This window comes from Peromyscus maniculatus, chromosome 10, assembly GCF_049852395.1.
Source record: "Peromyscus maniculatus bairdii isolate BWxNUB_F1_BW_parent chromosome 10, HU_Pman_BW_mat_3.1, whole genome shotgun sequence".
Lineage (NCBI taxonomy): Eukaryota > Metazoa > Chordata > Mammalia > Rodentia > Cricetidae > Peromyscus > Peromyscus maniculatus.
This window is the reverse complement of record NC_134861.1, coordinates 84,369,337-84,386,022: the sequence shown is the minus strand read 5'-3', so window position 1 is coordinate 84,386,022 and position 16,686 is coordinate 84,369,337. Positions and strand designations below refer to the sequence as shown.

The window sequence follows — 16,686 nt, the reverse complement described above, 5'->3', positions numbered from 1 at the left end:
CCTGGGCTACCAAGTGAGTCCCAGGAAAGGTGCAAAGCTACACAGAGAAACCCTGTCTCAAAAAGCCAAAAAAAAAAAAAAAAAAATTATTCTGTGTGTATGGGGTGTTTGCCTGTCTGTGTCCGTTCACATGTGTGCAGTACCCAAGGAGGCCAGAAGAGGGCATCATATCCCTGGGTACTAGAGTTAACAGATGGTTGTTAGCCACCACGTGGGTACTGGGAATTGAACTTGGGTCCTCTGAAAGAGCACCCAGTGCTCTTAACCACAGTTGTGATTACTTCTCTATTGCTCTGAAGAGACACCATGAATGATCAAGGCAACTTAGAGAAGGAGTTTATTTGGGGGCTAGAGTTTCAGAGCGTTGGAGCCCAATCTATCATAGCCAGGTAATATAGCCATGGCAGCAGGCAGGCAGGAATGATGTGGAGCTGTAACCAAGAGCTCACATCCTGAGACACAACCACAAGGGAGAAAGAGACTAATGGAATGGCATGAGTCTTTTGAAACCAAAGCCTACCCCTAGTGGCACACCTCCTCCAACGGAGCCCTTCCCTTAAACCTTCCCAAACATTTCCACCAAGTAGGGGCAGAGTATTTAAGTACGTGAGCCTATAGGGGACATTCTGATCCAAACCACTGCACCATCTATGATAACACATTTTGTTTAAATTACTTGAAAAGAGAATCTTAGTTTTGGCAGGGTTTTCCTCACTGTGAATTTTGTAGTTTTGAAGAGACCGTATAAAATCTGTTTGTTGAGACTGGGTTTCACATAGCTCAGGGTTGGCCTGGAACTCCCTAGGTAGGCAAGAATGTCCTTGAACTTCCGATCCAAGTGCTGGGATTAGAGGTATCTGCTATCACACCAGGCTGTAAAGTCATTCTTTTTTTTTTTTTTTTTAAGACGAAAGTTATCCCTACTGCCGCAAACTTGGTTACAAGTTATCGACGACCTACTAAATGCTCGGTGTCCTGTTAATTGCTTAATGTGCATTGTCTCGTCTGATTCTCACAATCTCAGGATGGGCGAGGTGTGTCTGTTACTGAGACAAGGAAACTGCCGCATCTACAGCTGCCTGTTGCCATGCACAGTGAGGGCCATGCTTGTTAGCTAATGGGTGAAGCCGATATCCAGGCTCAGAGCTGGGTCCAAATGTCCTCTGACTTAGGATGAGATTATGTTTTGTAGACCCATTATGAATTGGAACTATTATAAGAAGCCAAAGTGCATTTAACATACCTAACTTACGGAGTGGAAAATCCTAGCTGGAAGTGCAGCTGTGTTGGGTATTGCTGCCGATTGATGGTGGAGATGCTGCTGCTCACTGTGTGAGGATGTCAGTTCTGTTAGCGCTGTTGTGAGAAGGATCAAAATTCAAAGTTGTACAGTTTCTCCGCAGTCCATTTGCCTTCGGCAATACTGTGGAGCTGTGAATCACTTATATATGCAGCATGCACAGACGGAAATTGTACTTGGGGCTTAGTGTTGTGAGTCTCTTCCCCAGTCTTAGAGTTTAAGTGGCCAGAGCAGGACAGAAGGGAGGATGGCAGCTGAGCATGCGCTGCGTACTGCCTAAGAAGAGGCATTGGTTTCGTGGTGATTGATTGCACTCAGCCATCTATCTATCTTTTTAAAGGAAAAACAAACAAACAAACAAAACCAAAAAGCAAAACAACAACAACAAAAAACCAAACCCCCAAGTAGAAAAAGAACAATCTTAGTTTTAATTACTTATTTCATTGGCCACTCCAGCATTTCAGGATGTAATTAAAAAGGTGTTTTAAGATGACCCATTCTTCCAACACACTTTATTCTGTTTATTCACAGAATAAAATGCGTTGCTCTGATGAAGTTTTCAGATAGAATCAGGATGCTCTCATGCAAGAGGTCCGGGATTGGCTTTGGTCCAGACCTTTTTTGATATCAATTACTTTCGCAGTTCTTTCTGCAGAAAAGAAAACAGTGCAGGTGTGCTTAAATTTTAGCTTGAAGATGATGAGTCAGCAGCCTGGCAGGGGCGCTCTTGGTGCTCTTAGGTTGTATTTCTGGAGATTTATAGCATTTATCTCTCTACTCCTGCTCTATGGGATTCCTCTTGGCTATTTTCATTTTATTTACTATACTCAAGTTTAATGAAAACAAAAAAGAACAACATCAAAGATTTTGACCCCTGAGTCTGGTACTAATGAAGTATAGCCGTCATTTATAGTCAGTGAATGAACTCTGTGGAGTTTTAAGAATGCTCTGTTTCAGAAAATCTTATCCATAGGAATGAATTCTTCTTGACTGTCTCCATTTGAAAAGGGACTTACGGATTCAGTATCATGCACTTCTGTGTATTTAACTGTTTCTTTGGACAGCCATTCATTTGAAAGGTGGATATATGCAACTGTTTGGAGATGCTGTTTGATTAATGATACATTAGGAGACACTAATCCAGTCTGTAAAATTTATTTATTTATTGTTTATATCGGTTGCACTACAAATTGGCTAGAGAAATTCTATAGCGCTGAATGGTTTCTGATTATGTTTCTGGAAGAGATAAACATAATTTAGCAATAAACCACAGACTGTGGAGAAGACAAATTTGAAAGGAATTTAAGTTTCATGTGCTTGTAGGATAGTGTGTATCCATGTTACAGCAGCATCGAGACACAGCAGCTGTCTCCACCATCATCAATTCACACCAATATTCAATAGCTGCACTTCTAGCTAGACTTTTCCATTCCCTAAGGTGGGTGTATTAAATGCATTTTTGACTTATAATTTCTGATTCATAATGGGTTTACAAAACATAATCCCATCCTAAGTCCAATTTAAAAAAAATCTATATGACATGTTTTAGCCCACTAGAGTAGAAGGATTTTATTTAGGTAGAGAGATGGCAGTCTACAGTGGAGGGGATGGCAGGTTAGAATACATTAGGTTTCTTACCTATATAGTCTTATAGGGGAGATATGGCTTCTCTCTTAGCCAGTGGGGAAAATACGTTCTTTGTATTTGGGGAAGTATGACTCATTCTAGGGAAAAATAGGGAAATAGATTTTGAACTCTGATCTTGTCTGGGGCCTCTTGGTCAAGTAGGGAGAAACTACCTTCCCCCCGCCCCCACCCCCGCCCCGCTCCCCAATCTATGTTTGTTGAAATATAGTCATATATGTATGCTCAAGTATGTTTCATTAGCTCCTTGGCATGTTTCTGCTGCATGTTGGGGAGCTCTTTCTTGTCTGACTCAGCACATGGTCTTAGTGGGATGCAAAGGCATAATTGTGGGCATCTGGCTGGCTGGCTTAATTGGGTTAGGAGGCTTTCTCTGTGACACACGATGGTTCGGAAACAATTATCGTTCTGCAGAAATTGGAAAATCTGAACAAGAATCCTCAGTCTCTTTGTTCTGAAACCATCACTTTGCTATTCTCCAAGTGTCATTTGAGGAAGGTTCATGATATTAGATTAAGCTGTCCTTCCTCAGCAACCCTGGTTGGAACTGGGGCATATTTATTTTTCTCTGCTCTATTTCTAGTCTTCAGTTGCAAAATCCATTGCATTTCATTTTTTATAAAGGAGCTTATCTTTGTCCACTCAGACATCTAGTTTACTAAGAAATGCTTTGTCATCATTGGGATGTATCTATATCTACATCTATAACTATATATCTATGTCTGTGTCTACACACACTTTTCAGAGTTTGGTGGAAGTCACTTACCTAATTGACATGGAGTAAGGAAACACTGTCACTGTTTACCTCATGAAAGCAAAGACTCTGGCTTGAACATGGCTGTGTATTAGTACATAAAGCCACACTTGGTACCTGGTGGTCCACAGAGACTCATTACTCAGTAACTGGCTGTAGAAGGCAGGGCAATATGGCATTGAGATCTCTCTATGTTCTGGAATATCTTTAAATGCTTTGGTTCTGTGCCTTTCTTCAGGTTTAGTGAGTCCCTGAGAAAACGGTGACGATGACAATGGCTATCAGTTAATCATTCAATGTTATCAAGGTGTCTTGTGACTACTTTTATGCCACAAAGCACAAGGTCCTTGGCCCATTCAATTTGTGTGCTTTCCACACAGCCTGCTTGGGATTATTGCCCTGTTTGCTCTCCCTTGCGATTGAAGAAGGTTGTTGCTATTGAGCTGAAAGTTTTCTTGCCCATGCTTTTGCTGTTCTCTTGTTACTTTCTCAAATCATGCTGTAGTGCTCAGAAATGTTAAGAAAACCCTCAAGGTCACCCCTGCCCGAGGATGACGAACTTCAAACATTCTTTGCTTGTGAGAGGCCAACTCAGACTGCCTTGGAAATCCATTAGGGATAGTTCCAAATGGCCTGGTAAAATTATGAGTGGTTTCGAGATGAAGAATCTGGTTATATCACTTGGACTGTCTACAGGGATGACTTCCACGGAGTTCATTCTTTCTGTGAGAGGATTGCTGTTAGCGGTGGATCCTCTCCTAAGCAATCCTGGAATGGAATACAGATCAACTTTGAGTCCTAAACTACACTGGTGCTTCTTCCTGCCAGCTATCATTCTCTTATTCTGATTATACATGTGTTACATTTGTGCACTGTGGTTACCTTCTTTACTGTTTATGTGTTTTCTGGAACTCTGATAGTTACAGCCCAAAGAACTGACAAGCTAGCAATTTTTACTCACTGTTCTTTTAATGGCAGTCTTTTAGACTTTAGATTTTTGGATTGGGATACTCAACTGGTAAAGTGTATGTAGATGTTACAAAATCTGAAAGACTAAAGACCACATTCCTAAACATTTTGGATAAGGAATAATCAACCTGTATACATGAAGCATAGTTGGTGTGCTGTCTGGTTGGAATAACTAGCGTGATAATATGTTTTGTATGAAGAAAAACTGGTTTGGTATATTTGTTTTTGTTTTCCACATCATTACAAACTTCTTGCAAAAGACATCAAATTCCGGTCATGTTAATTGTCCGTAACTTGGTCATTATCTTTCTTATGGTATCTGCTTTCCCATAGTATTGAAATTTGCCACATGGTATTATATGTAGGTCATTACCTTATATCACATTACCTTAAGTGACTCCTTAAAGAGAAACCCCTTTCTGTGTTTCTAAACACATCACATATTTTGACAAATGGCTTTTTTGGGGGAAAAGTGTGAAATAAACTCCTTGCAATTTAGGAGTGAATTGGCTTTTAAAAAATTAGTTAAAAATTAATTTTGGCTTTGCTTAAATATTAGAATATGTTTAAAATATTTAAGAGTATCCGAAAGATGCAAGGTATTTATCATTTTTGTTGTTGCAAATACTCAATAAATCTGAGCAGTTATATAAGCATGGTTTTGTAATTTTATTAGTACTTTTGGAAGATGCATAGACCAGAGAGAGAGCAGAGACAAAATAATATTCAAGACTTATATCTTTAAAATGGATAGCAAAGCGTGGGGAGTTTCCTAGTACGAGGAATCCCCAACCCCATGTGTAATTGATCCATCTTAATTTCCCAAGTAACTGTGCATGAGCTTGATGACTAACTATAATCCCTAAGACAGATTTTGTGGTAAAATGTCATTCTCTTGTTTATAAAAATGACTGCCACAAATTTAGCATGATGAATTTGTATGGACTTTAGACAGATTGCAAGCAGCTTGAAACAATACATCTTGCTCTTGAATTGACTGTAAAACAAAAAGAGTTTTTGGGAAACTTGTAGGTCAAATAGGATTAAAAATATGAATTTCCCAACCCTGTGGATTTAGGTACTATCTCTCATTTCTTGTGGTTTTTCTTCATATCAAGTAAATATATTTATGGACACGAGCCTATAAATGAAACAGTAATTGAAATAATTAGTGATTCAACTTGGAGTTCTTTTTTTTTTTCCATGCAAAAACATTTCTTTTCCATGCAAAGTCTGTCCTGAGGACTGATTGGCATCCTATTTCTTTACATTATCAAGTGGTCAGGGAACAGGTTGTGCAAACTGTGTTGTTTAAACACAATTGTATTACACCTCCCAGTGCCACTTGCATGTGTACAACTTGGGCACACCATGCTACTTCTGTCTTCTTAGAGGTTGATACTTTTATGCAGATTCCTAAAATGCTGCCCCAATGGTAAGCAAGTCAGACTAACAGCTGTTAGTATTAGAATATCTTCTATTTGTACTTAGAAAAGCATTTTTAAAAATGTTATTAGTATGCAAAAATATGACATTCCAAAGTACTTCGCACTTTGATACCATGTAATAAAAACTCATACACTGACTTAAAGAGAGGTGTTTCATTCTGTTTCCTACATTTAGGTCTGCTGCCCTGTAGCTAGAGTTTTTCTCTCTGGGTCCCGCCAAGTCCCAGCCGTCCCATAGCCCACTTATAAAATAAACATACAGATGCTTATATTATTTAAACTGCTTGGCCATTAGCTCAGGCCTACCATTGTCTAGCTCTTACTCTTATACTCAGCCCATTTCTGTTAATCTATATGTCGCCACATGTTCCGTGGCTTTACCTGCTGCCTCTGCATGATGCTCCTTGGATGGCAGGCTGGCGTCTCCTCCTCCCCACCTTCCTGTTCTCTCAATTCTCCTCTCTGCTAGTCCCGCCTATACTTCCTGCCTGGCTACTGGCCAACCAGCGTTTTATTTATCAATCAATCATCCACAGCATTGCCCAATATGAATTTTCAGGAGCATCAGCTTGCTGTGCCTCAGCCTTGTAAACCATCCAGCCACTTAGCATACCATTCCCTCCTTGAGAGTTTTATTTTCACGTACTATCTTCATGCTGATTTCTCAATGCAGGGTTGCTTAAGTCATTGAAATACAGCAGCAAAGGGAGTTGAGTAAGGAACAAGACAAAAGGTTCTTCCATCTGGATGACTCATAGCTGTGTTTGTGGTACAGGGTGAGTCTTTCTCATCCCTCATCTGAAGTGCTTGAGGCCAGAAGTGTTCAGATTTGAGTTTGGGGGTTCTAGGCTATTTGTGTAGACTGGCTTTGCTGAGTATTCTTAACCCAAATACCTCAAGTCTGAAAGGTTGCAAGACTGTGGAACTTTTAGGTGTCCTGTGACTTCACAGCGAATTTGGGAGTTCTGAGTTTATCAGATTAGATTTTTTTTTTTTCCGGAGCTGAGAACTGAACCCAGGGCCTTGCGCTTGCTAGGCAAGCGCTCTACCACTGAGCTAAATCCCCAACCCAGAATTTTTTTTTCTTTTCTTTTCTTTTCTTTTTCTTTTTTTTTTTTTTTTTTGACTAGGATGGAAGACCTTACCTGGCTCAATTCTTCCATTTTTCTCCACTTTATTTATTGGAATTCCCTCGTCTTCATTTCATGGAAAATTCATGTAGCAGGCCCACCTTTTTGAATGTTAGTGATAGGAATCCAGGTCTCATAGGTTAAAAAAAAGCAACAGATCGATAAGATAATCAAATTTAGGCATACCTGAAGCTAGAGTTCAAATCACGCTGTCAGCCCTCCCCCAGCTCCACTTACAGCAGTCTCTGCCCTGACCCTGGCCCTTTCTTTCCCCTGCCTCTGCCTCTGTGTTGTCCTTCTTCTTTTCTACCAGGATTAGCTTGATGTCCCCAAGGTGTGGTGAAATTTGTCATCAGCATCTCTAGGCGGCCATTCCACATTTTATTTCACTAAAGAGACATCTGCCTGGGATAGCTTCAGTACCTTTGCTGATAGTGACTGAACCGAGTCCTAAGCTTAACCTTGAAATGGTGCCTGTGATTGGATTAGTGCCCACCTCCCCCGCCCACCTCCCCTCCCCCAAATTACCTGTATCTGAACCCTTGGAACCTGTGCCCCTAGTAAAGGAGGAGGTAAGTTGGTAGGTAAAAGAAGGCTGCTAACCAAGTGACCTTAAAACAGATTATCCAAGCTTATCTGGGTGGTAGTCTCTGTAAGTAGGAAGGTGGGCAAAGGGTTGCTGGAGGGAGGACAGCCCAAGAAGGGCTCTGCCTGATGTGGCTTTGCAGATTGGAGATGAGATCATCAGCCAGGTGCCCTCTCGAAGCTGAGGAAGGCAAGGGAACAGGTTCCCTCCCGGAGTTTGTGGTCTTTCTGGCACCCTGCTTTCCACCCAGCATGATGCAGTATAGTTGCCTGAGCAGTCCTGCTGTTTATCACTAAATTTATACTAATCTGGTACCTCAAAAAATAGAAAACTCACAGCTTTGGCCCCTCATAAACCAAATGATTTCAGATTTTGAAAATTTAATCGTCACAAAGAACGTTCCAATGAAGACCTTTCAGAAGTCTCTCTGGACTTTTTAGCATCATTTTCCCTGGCTTTAACACTTAAGAACAAATTCTAACTTTTATGGATTTAAATTCTAGATCCAGTATTAATCATTAAATGTACTCCCCCCCCCACCGCAAATAGGAAGAAATGTGAGGAATATTGATTTGTACAGCAATGTCTGATGTAGCTCTTGGGCTGACAGTTTCTAATAGTGACACCCAGCCAGTTGAATGTTTCTTCAGAATCTAAGCTAGGAATGTTAAGATTTTTGGCATTTATTCCTCACTTAAAAAACAAACAAACATATAAAACTAACCTCCTCATCTTGTTATCCTGTTATTATTTGGCTATTTGAAGGTGTAGCCCAGAAAATATTTGGATACTTCTCCTCAAAGCACGTATTTCTGTAGCTAGAGTTTTCCTGCTTTGCCCACAGTCAGGACAAATCTTTGTCACCCGCCAGTCCCACAGCCGCTCAGACCCAACCAAGTAAACACAGAGACTTATATTGCTTACAAACTGTATGGCCGTGGCAGGCTTCTTGCTAACTGTTCTTATAGCTTAAATTAATCCATTTCCATACATCTATACCTTGCCACATGGCTGGTGGCTTACCAGCATCTTCACATGCTGCTGGTCATGGCGGCGGCTGCAGTGTCTCTCCGCCCCAGCCTTCTGCTTCCCAGAATTCTCCTCTCTCCTTGTCCCACCTACTTCCTGCCTGGCCACTGGCCAACCAGTGTTTTATTTATTGACCAATCAGAGCAATACAGACATACAGACCGTCCCACAGCATATTTCCATCTCTTACCTGGCTTAATGTTCCAGAACACTGAAGAATGCACTGTTCTCTCCTAAGTCACTTTATAGAGCATAAACATTGTGCAATCGCAACAAATATTTATTAAAAGGCAGATTTTAAAAAAAGAAAGGAAAGATCTCTTAGTTCACAGTTCTTTATTCCTTCTCAATGAGTCCTCCGCCCACTGCCTATTCCATTTTCAGATAGCTTGTGAAAAAGCTTGAACTATGAAAATAGATGTGTAGCTAAAAGAAAAGACCCACTGAGAATAATCTGTCTTGTGCTGATAAGAGCCTAGAGGGATGAATCGAGAGGACCAAAAGGGGCGGGGCACTTGGCCGTGTCCCGAATTTCAGTGTGTTCATAATTGCTTGGGAGAGAAGATGTGTTCCCTTCCCCGTAAGTGTTTACAGCCCTGCTAAGCCCTTTGGCATTTGGTGTCCTCTTTAATGTCCAGTCTTCAGAACAGCTGGCTGCCGTCAGTTGTGATGAAAGTTATTCCCCCGCCCCTCAGGATTGAGGGTGCTGTTGCTTGAGCTGCTTCTTCAGCGGGTCTCAGAGATGCTGGTGTGCTTTCACCCTCGAGCCCAGCTGACTGTATTGCTGAGGATTTGTACCCGATAAAGGAAATTGCCTGTGTGATCTGCCTCTCCACAGTGCTGGATCAGCAGCACTGGGAAAGAATCCCAGGTCTCTTGGTGGGGTCATAGGGCAAGAATTGCTAGAGCATGCCTGGATTTTAGGTCCCCTGTCAACCTAGGTTTATGGTCCTAGCCACAGCAGGCATTCCAGACTGGGAGTTGGAACATAGGGAAGAGGTGCTAGGGGGTGGAGGGAACTTCTTTCTCTTGATGGCAATGATAGTAAGTCATTTTCCATGTGTTCAGATGGTGTTCGGTGGAGCTGGCTCTTCACATTGCTTACCTTCTTTGAGCTTTGTGGTCTCTATTGTACCGATTTCCCTAGGTGAGCCTTCGTTTTCACAATTTTCTTGCAAGATGCCAAAACACTCAGGCTAGAGCCCACACCCAAGCGCAGTCTTTTCTGACTCCAGACCTTTAGTGTTCAAGCACTGCACCCAGGTCTCCTCCTTGCCCGGGGAAGGAAGGACACAAGCATCAGTCTCAAGTGTTCCTATACCCCCTGTGCCTGGGAAAGCCTTGGTGTTGATTAGAACACCCAAACACGTCTGGATATGGGGAATACACTGCATCCCTGAGATGAGAGCTTTATCATGTACTGGGGACATTTGTGTATCACTCTATAACATACTTCAGAGGACACTAAGTCACATTTTCCCTGTTGTAGCACCTGTGGCTAGAGGTATAAAGGAAATAAGATGACTGGGTGTCTTGACCAGCCCCATGTGGAACACTTACTCCCAAGAAGCCACAGTCCCCAGAAGAACCAGCCTTCCCTTCCTCCCCACTCTCCGAGAAGGACATTCAACTCGGTTATTGTCCTACACTTAAGCCCCAAAGGCCTTAACATTTTGGAAATCATAAGTCACACACACATAACCAGGAGCCTCATATACTGGTAGCTTTGATTTGCGTCACGTGCCTTGGCAGTGAAAACTGTGGAAGCTTAGAAAGGAAGTCTGTCACTTATACCCTGGTGTTCTGAAAAGGATTGGGCTTGAGGCCAATCAGTTCCTTTTCCTGGTAGTCCAGCATAGTGGGCTGTAAAGGCAAGGTGATTAGCCAGGCCTACTGAGCACAACTCTGCTTCCAGAGGCTAATGGGGATGATGCTGAGAACACACTGCAGAGAGACTTGAATGCCCAACTTTAAAGTGTCTTCTTTCATTGTTGTATTAATAAAAAATGGCTGGGAGTTAGATATTAGTGTAAAACCTGATAGATTCACTGAGCAACAGAGTAACTGATCAACAACCTCTATTCTTCACCTGTTCCATCTCAGAAGGGCTGCACATCTCCTTTGGCCCCTTCTTATTCCTCTTGTGTGTCTGTCTGTCTCCTCTGAGTTGGTCTGAAAACTCTGTGGTCCACCCTGGCCAGCTGAATGTGGACCCTGCCCTCCAAACCAAGGCCCAGGTCTCAGAGCAATAACACAAACAAATCTCCCGCAACACAACTTAAGTTTTGATTTTGATTAAGCTGACTTATCTCCACGTTTTCTGTTTTATCAGAGAACAGTTTGGGAATCTAACATGAATAAAAATATCAATGTTATGAGTTTTATCAGGAAACAATGGGAAAATATTTGGAAAGAATTGCATGGTAAAATCATTTACTATGTCTATGTTGTTTGTGGTGCTGGGGATCGAACTCAGGGTAGTTACTTCTGCTACTCTTTGCATACATGTACAATACTCAGTAGTAGATACTATTGTGAGCACTTTGAATCGATTGGGTCATTTCATTTCTATAATAACTCTGTGGTGGTCAAAGAGAAAATGGTCCCTATAGGGAGTAGCACTGTCAGGAGGTGTGGCTTTGTTGGAGTAGGTGTGGTTTCCTTGTAGGAAATGTCACCCTGGGGGTGGGCTTTGAAGTCTCCTATGCTCAAGCTATGTTCATTGTGGGACACAATCGCCTTCTGCTGCCTGTGGATCAAGATGAAGAAATCTCAACTCTTTCCAGCACCTGTCTGCCTGCATGCTACTAGCCATAATGATAATGGACTAAACCTCTGAAACTGTAAGCCGGCCCCAGTTACTTATTTTCCTTTTTAAGAGTTGATGTGATCATGGTGTCTCTTCACAGCAATAGAAACCCCAACTAAGACACATGCTGTGGAGTAAATACTGTTATCTTCTTTTTTATGGATAAGAGTGGACATAGAAAGTCTTAAGGTTACTAAAATCACTAAGGGGGTAGTGTAGTTTAAGCACTTCAGACCTGGGGCTTTAGAGTATTTCTCTGGACAGTGATTTAGACAGTATTTTGGTATAATTTTCATAATATTTAATAAGGAAAACTGTATGTGGGGAATTTAGACTTGGCACTCGGCAGTATTTCTTTGTGAGGTAATGAGAACTTAGAAATGACTAGAAGAAAAGAGGGACAGTTTGTAGGGAAAGTCAGTAGGTCTTGAACAATACCATAATGGGAAGAAAATGTGATATGACTTCCTGACTTGATTTATTACTATCAGCACACTGTGAGCAGAAATGGTGAAGTCAGAGGGCCAAGCTGAATATTCATTTTTATTTAGATGAGTTAAGGATTCTCAGCAGAGAACTGATGGATTTCAGCTACAGAGTGAAAACACAGGCTATTTTCTTTGAATATATTTTGCCTTGATTGTTTACTGTGTGTACAGTATCATGCTAAAAACACAGATGTGTGTAAAAAGGATCTAAACCCTCAGAAATGATTCAAGTTTAGAAACTATTAAGACAATCTACCATGGTTGACATTCAAACAGAAAGTCAAATAATTCTAAATACAGGCTGAAGGCTCCTACTTGAAATACCTAGGACTGTAAATGTTTTGTGTTTCAGATTTTGGAAGGTTTGCATCTACATAATGAGATATTGTAGAAATAAGAACCAACTCAAAACATGAAATTCACTTGTGCTTCATATATACTTCATATATCCCATAGCTGAAAACAATCCTATACATGTTATTGTACCAACGTTTTGACTGTGGCTTGTCACATGAAGCTAGGCATAGATTTTCTGCTTCTGACATCTGATCAACCCTTAAAGTTTCAGACTTTAGAGCATTTTGGGTTCATTTTCCATGGGTTTTCTGGGTTGGAGTACTCAGCCTCTCTGTAGAAACAGGATGCTGCTTTTGATATAGTTGGTATGCAATGATTATATCTAACCACAGATTTACATATATCTATAAAAAATGTACATGTGAAAGTAGTGATTTAATATTGTAAAATGGAAAGAAGAGTAATTAATAAGAACGTGAAGTGGAGACTGATGGAGGGAAAAGGAAGAGAGTAATAGGGAGTCAGCATGGTCAGAGTACACGTGAAAAAGCTATGAACTCATTATCGTGTATAACTAATATATTCTAATAAGGGACATTGTAAAAAAAGAGGAATTTAGATATGCGAGCACTCCCTCTCCCCCTAAAAACTTCTATTATAATCAGGCTGCCAGAGAAGGTGTGGGAGGGCTTTGTTAGGGGTGCTTTGAGTTGTGAGAAAATCCTAAAGAGGAATATTTCCCTCTTGCCTGTCTAGGTTCTAAGCATGCTGAAATAGAAACATCAAAGATGTTTTTCCTAACAAAAGAGGCTGTGAGGGAGCCCAATCTCACTTTGACAGAGAAGTTATACCCTGGATTCCCATCCTGGTGGGTCAGGTTGAGCTTGGATGGCCCCTGGTAAAGCAGGAGAAGTAAGCTGAAGCTAAAGGCACTCTACCTGTAACTTATGGAAAAAAAAAATCTACTGGAGATGGTTAGCATGTAGAAAGAGACAATGACTTAATGGGCTTTTAATTATTTTTTTTTTACTGGTATAGTATAGGAATTAATTTCCTGCTCCTGTGAATGAGAGGTTCCATGTCTGCCTTCCTGGAGGTCTGTTTTAATAATTGTATCCATTACTTACTTTGGTGGCTTAAGTTGTAAGGCGTGAATGCTGTGAAACATTTGATTTATAGGTCAGTAGGATCTGGGAGAACTATACACATGTTTTGCAGACAGAGTTCTGGCTCTAGGTCTGTGTCAGCCTTTACAGTCTGCTGTTTAGGGAGAAGAATGTATGCTAATTTTAGATACTTGTTGAGTTCAAACTGCTCTCATTCATTTCTTATCCACAGAAACTATTGACCCACTTTGGGCTCTGTAATGAAGGGAACAGATGCTCCCATGAAGCTTATGTGCAAATAGAGAAAAAATACATAAATAAACATATAACTAAGAGTTCTAAGATGCTGACAGTTAATACAATTAGTAGGGAAAGGAAAAGTGTCAGAGGGGAAACTGGAGAATAGATGGGACACTCACTGAAGTGGTTGTTGTCACATGTGGTCACGAACAGTTCATCCATAGTACTAAGACAGAGGTGGACTATCCACAGATGCCAGTGTGCTATGGAAAAAGCTCTGCTCCTGTATAATCCTGGGGTCATGAGTGAGAAACAGTGGGGCTTTCCAATGGTAAGGCTCTACAGCGGTTCACATGCTCTGTACCTGTTAAACTTAAGGTCCATTGAACTTTTACAGTTAATGCTTTGGCAATTGTATAATTTCTTTTTTTTTTCTTTTATACTGATTATGGATTCCCCTCTCCCTATTCCTTCCAGGTTCTCCCCAACTCTCCAACTATTCCAATCTACACCCTTTCTCTCTCTTGTTAGAAAACAGGCACCTAAAAATAATAATAAAGTACCATAAGAAAAAGCCCAACACTTATAGATGCAGAGACACACTCTTGTACACACTAAAGTCCCATAAAAACACAAAACTGGAAGCTATAATATATATGCAAATGACCTGTAAGGTAAAAAAAAAAAAAAACCCTGGCATTGTGAGACAAAGAACCTCCAAAGATACTGTTGAATTTGTTTTGTGTTGGCCATCTACTGCTTGGCATGGAGCCTACTCTTAAGAGTCATTTGCTTCCCAGTTAAAATTCCTTGAAGAAAACTGATATTTTTATTTCCAAGTGGCTATCAATTAGAGATAGCTTCTGGGTTTGGAGGTGGGTGTTTTTTTCTCTTCTCTCAGCTCTAGGACCCTGCCATAGGGTTTCTATTGCTGTGACGAGACACTATGATCACAGCAACTCTTATAAAGGGAACCATTTAATTGGAGCTGGCTTACAGTTCAGAGGTTTAATCCGTTATCCTCATGGCAGGAAGCATGGCAGCACGCAGGCAGACATGGTGCTGGAGAGGTAGCTGAGAGTTCTATATCTTGATACTCAGGCAACAGGAAGTGAACTGTCTACTGCACTGGATGTAGCTTGAGCGTATGAGACCTCCAAGCCCACCCCCACAGTGACACACTTCCTCCAACAAGGCCACACCTACTCCAACAAAGTCACACCTCCTAATGAGCCAAGCATTCAAACACATTAGTCTATGGGGGCCATACCTATTCAAACCACCACAGACCCCATCTGGTGCAGACCCATGCAGGCCCTGTGCATGCTGTGACAGTCTCTGTGAGTTCATATGCATGCTAACCCTGTTGTGGTAAGAAGGCCTTGTTCTCTTGGTGTCCTCCATCCCCTCTGGTTCACATTATGTCTCCTTTTCTGCAGGGTTCTTTGAGCCCTGAAGGGAGGGGTTTTATGGAGATGTCCCTTTTAGGTCTGAGTGTTCCAAGGTCTCTCATTCTCTGCATATTGTCTGGCTTTGGTTCTCTGTATGTTTCTATCTGCTGCAGGAAACTGATTCTCTGATGCTGGCTGAGCAAGGCATGATCTATGAGTATAGCTGAATGTTGTTAGGAGTCATTTTATTGCTGTGTTCCTTTAGCAGAATGTAACATTTGGTTTTCCCCTAGATCCCCAGGCTTTCTAGTCTCAGGTTCTTTGCCACCCAAGCAGTGTTGGGTATGAGTGACATTTTATGGAGTGGGCCTTAAGTCATCAAATATTGGTTGGTTACTCCTATAAACTGTGTGCCACTATTGAACCAGTGTATCTTGCAGGCAGGTCATTCTTCAAGATGAAAAGATTTGTAGCTGGATTAGTTTTTACTTTTCTTCTCTGGGAGCATCCCAAATACTTTCCAGTACCATGTAGGGGTGAAGGCTCTATGTAGGCACCAGATCTCCTGCTCTGTGTTCAGTGAACTGTGTAGGTGTTTTCTTCAGCAATAGGGCCTTTACCATCAGTTTATGGAGAGCCACCAATAGCCTTGGTTGTTTGGGGGTTCTCATGGGGTTTCTTTGTATAACAGCTGAACAGAATGTAATCCATTCCCTGCACTGTAAGCTTCACTTGGTGACAAGAGACGCTCAGTTGGGGGCTCTGTCTCATCTCCTCGGTTGGTTGTCGATTTTACTTAGATCACCTTCATATATGTACACAGTATAGGAAGCTTCTACTGTATTAGATTTCCATATGACCCCTCATAAAATTAAGACGGCCCTTGATTTTAGCCTTCCTCCCAGTATTCCTTCCTTGGCCCTCCCCTTCCCCCTCTTCCCTGTTGAGCTTCCCATTCTAGCCCTCACTCTCCCCTTGTCCATCTCTAACCATCTAGGCTTATTTACCCTTTCTAAAGAGATCTATCCCTCTTCCCTAGTCTCTACCTCACCTCTGTGGTTATATGGATTATAGACTGCTAGTCAGTGACTTCACAGTTAACATCATATAAGCAAATACGTACCATATTTGTCTTCCCGGGTCTGCGTTACCTCATTCAAGATGATTTTTTTTCTAGTTCTATTCATTTATCTATGAATTTCATGGTGTCATTTTTTTTTAAAACGGCTGAATAATATTCCACTATATAAATGTACCACACTTTTTACCCATTCATCCATCAACAGATAGCTAGGTTGTTTCCAGTTTCTGGCTACTATGAATAGAGCAGCAGTGATCATGATTGAGCAGTGTCTCTGTAGTAGGATGAAGTGTCCTGAGAGTGGTATACCTTACTGATCCTCAGCTTTGCAGGCAACCACCACACTGATTTCCATAGTGGCTGTAGAAGTCTGCATTCCTTCATGCAATACATGAGTGTTACCATTTCTCCCAC

At 41.4% G+C, this 16,686-nt stretch overlaps 1 protein-coding gene across 4 annotated transcripts in view; it reads left to right on the top strand.

Annotated features, from left to right (window-relative positions):
* Adamts3 (ADAM metallopeptidase with thrombospondin type 1 motif 3) overlaps positions 1-16,686 on the top strand; it is a 227,076-nt gene that overhangs the window by 2,173 nt on the left and 208,217 nt on the right. The gene's annotated exons all lie outside the window — the stretch shown is intronic.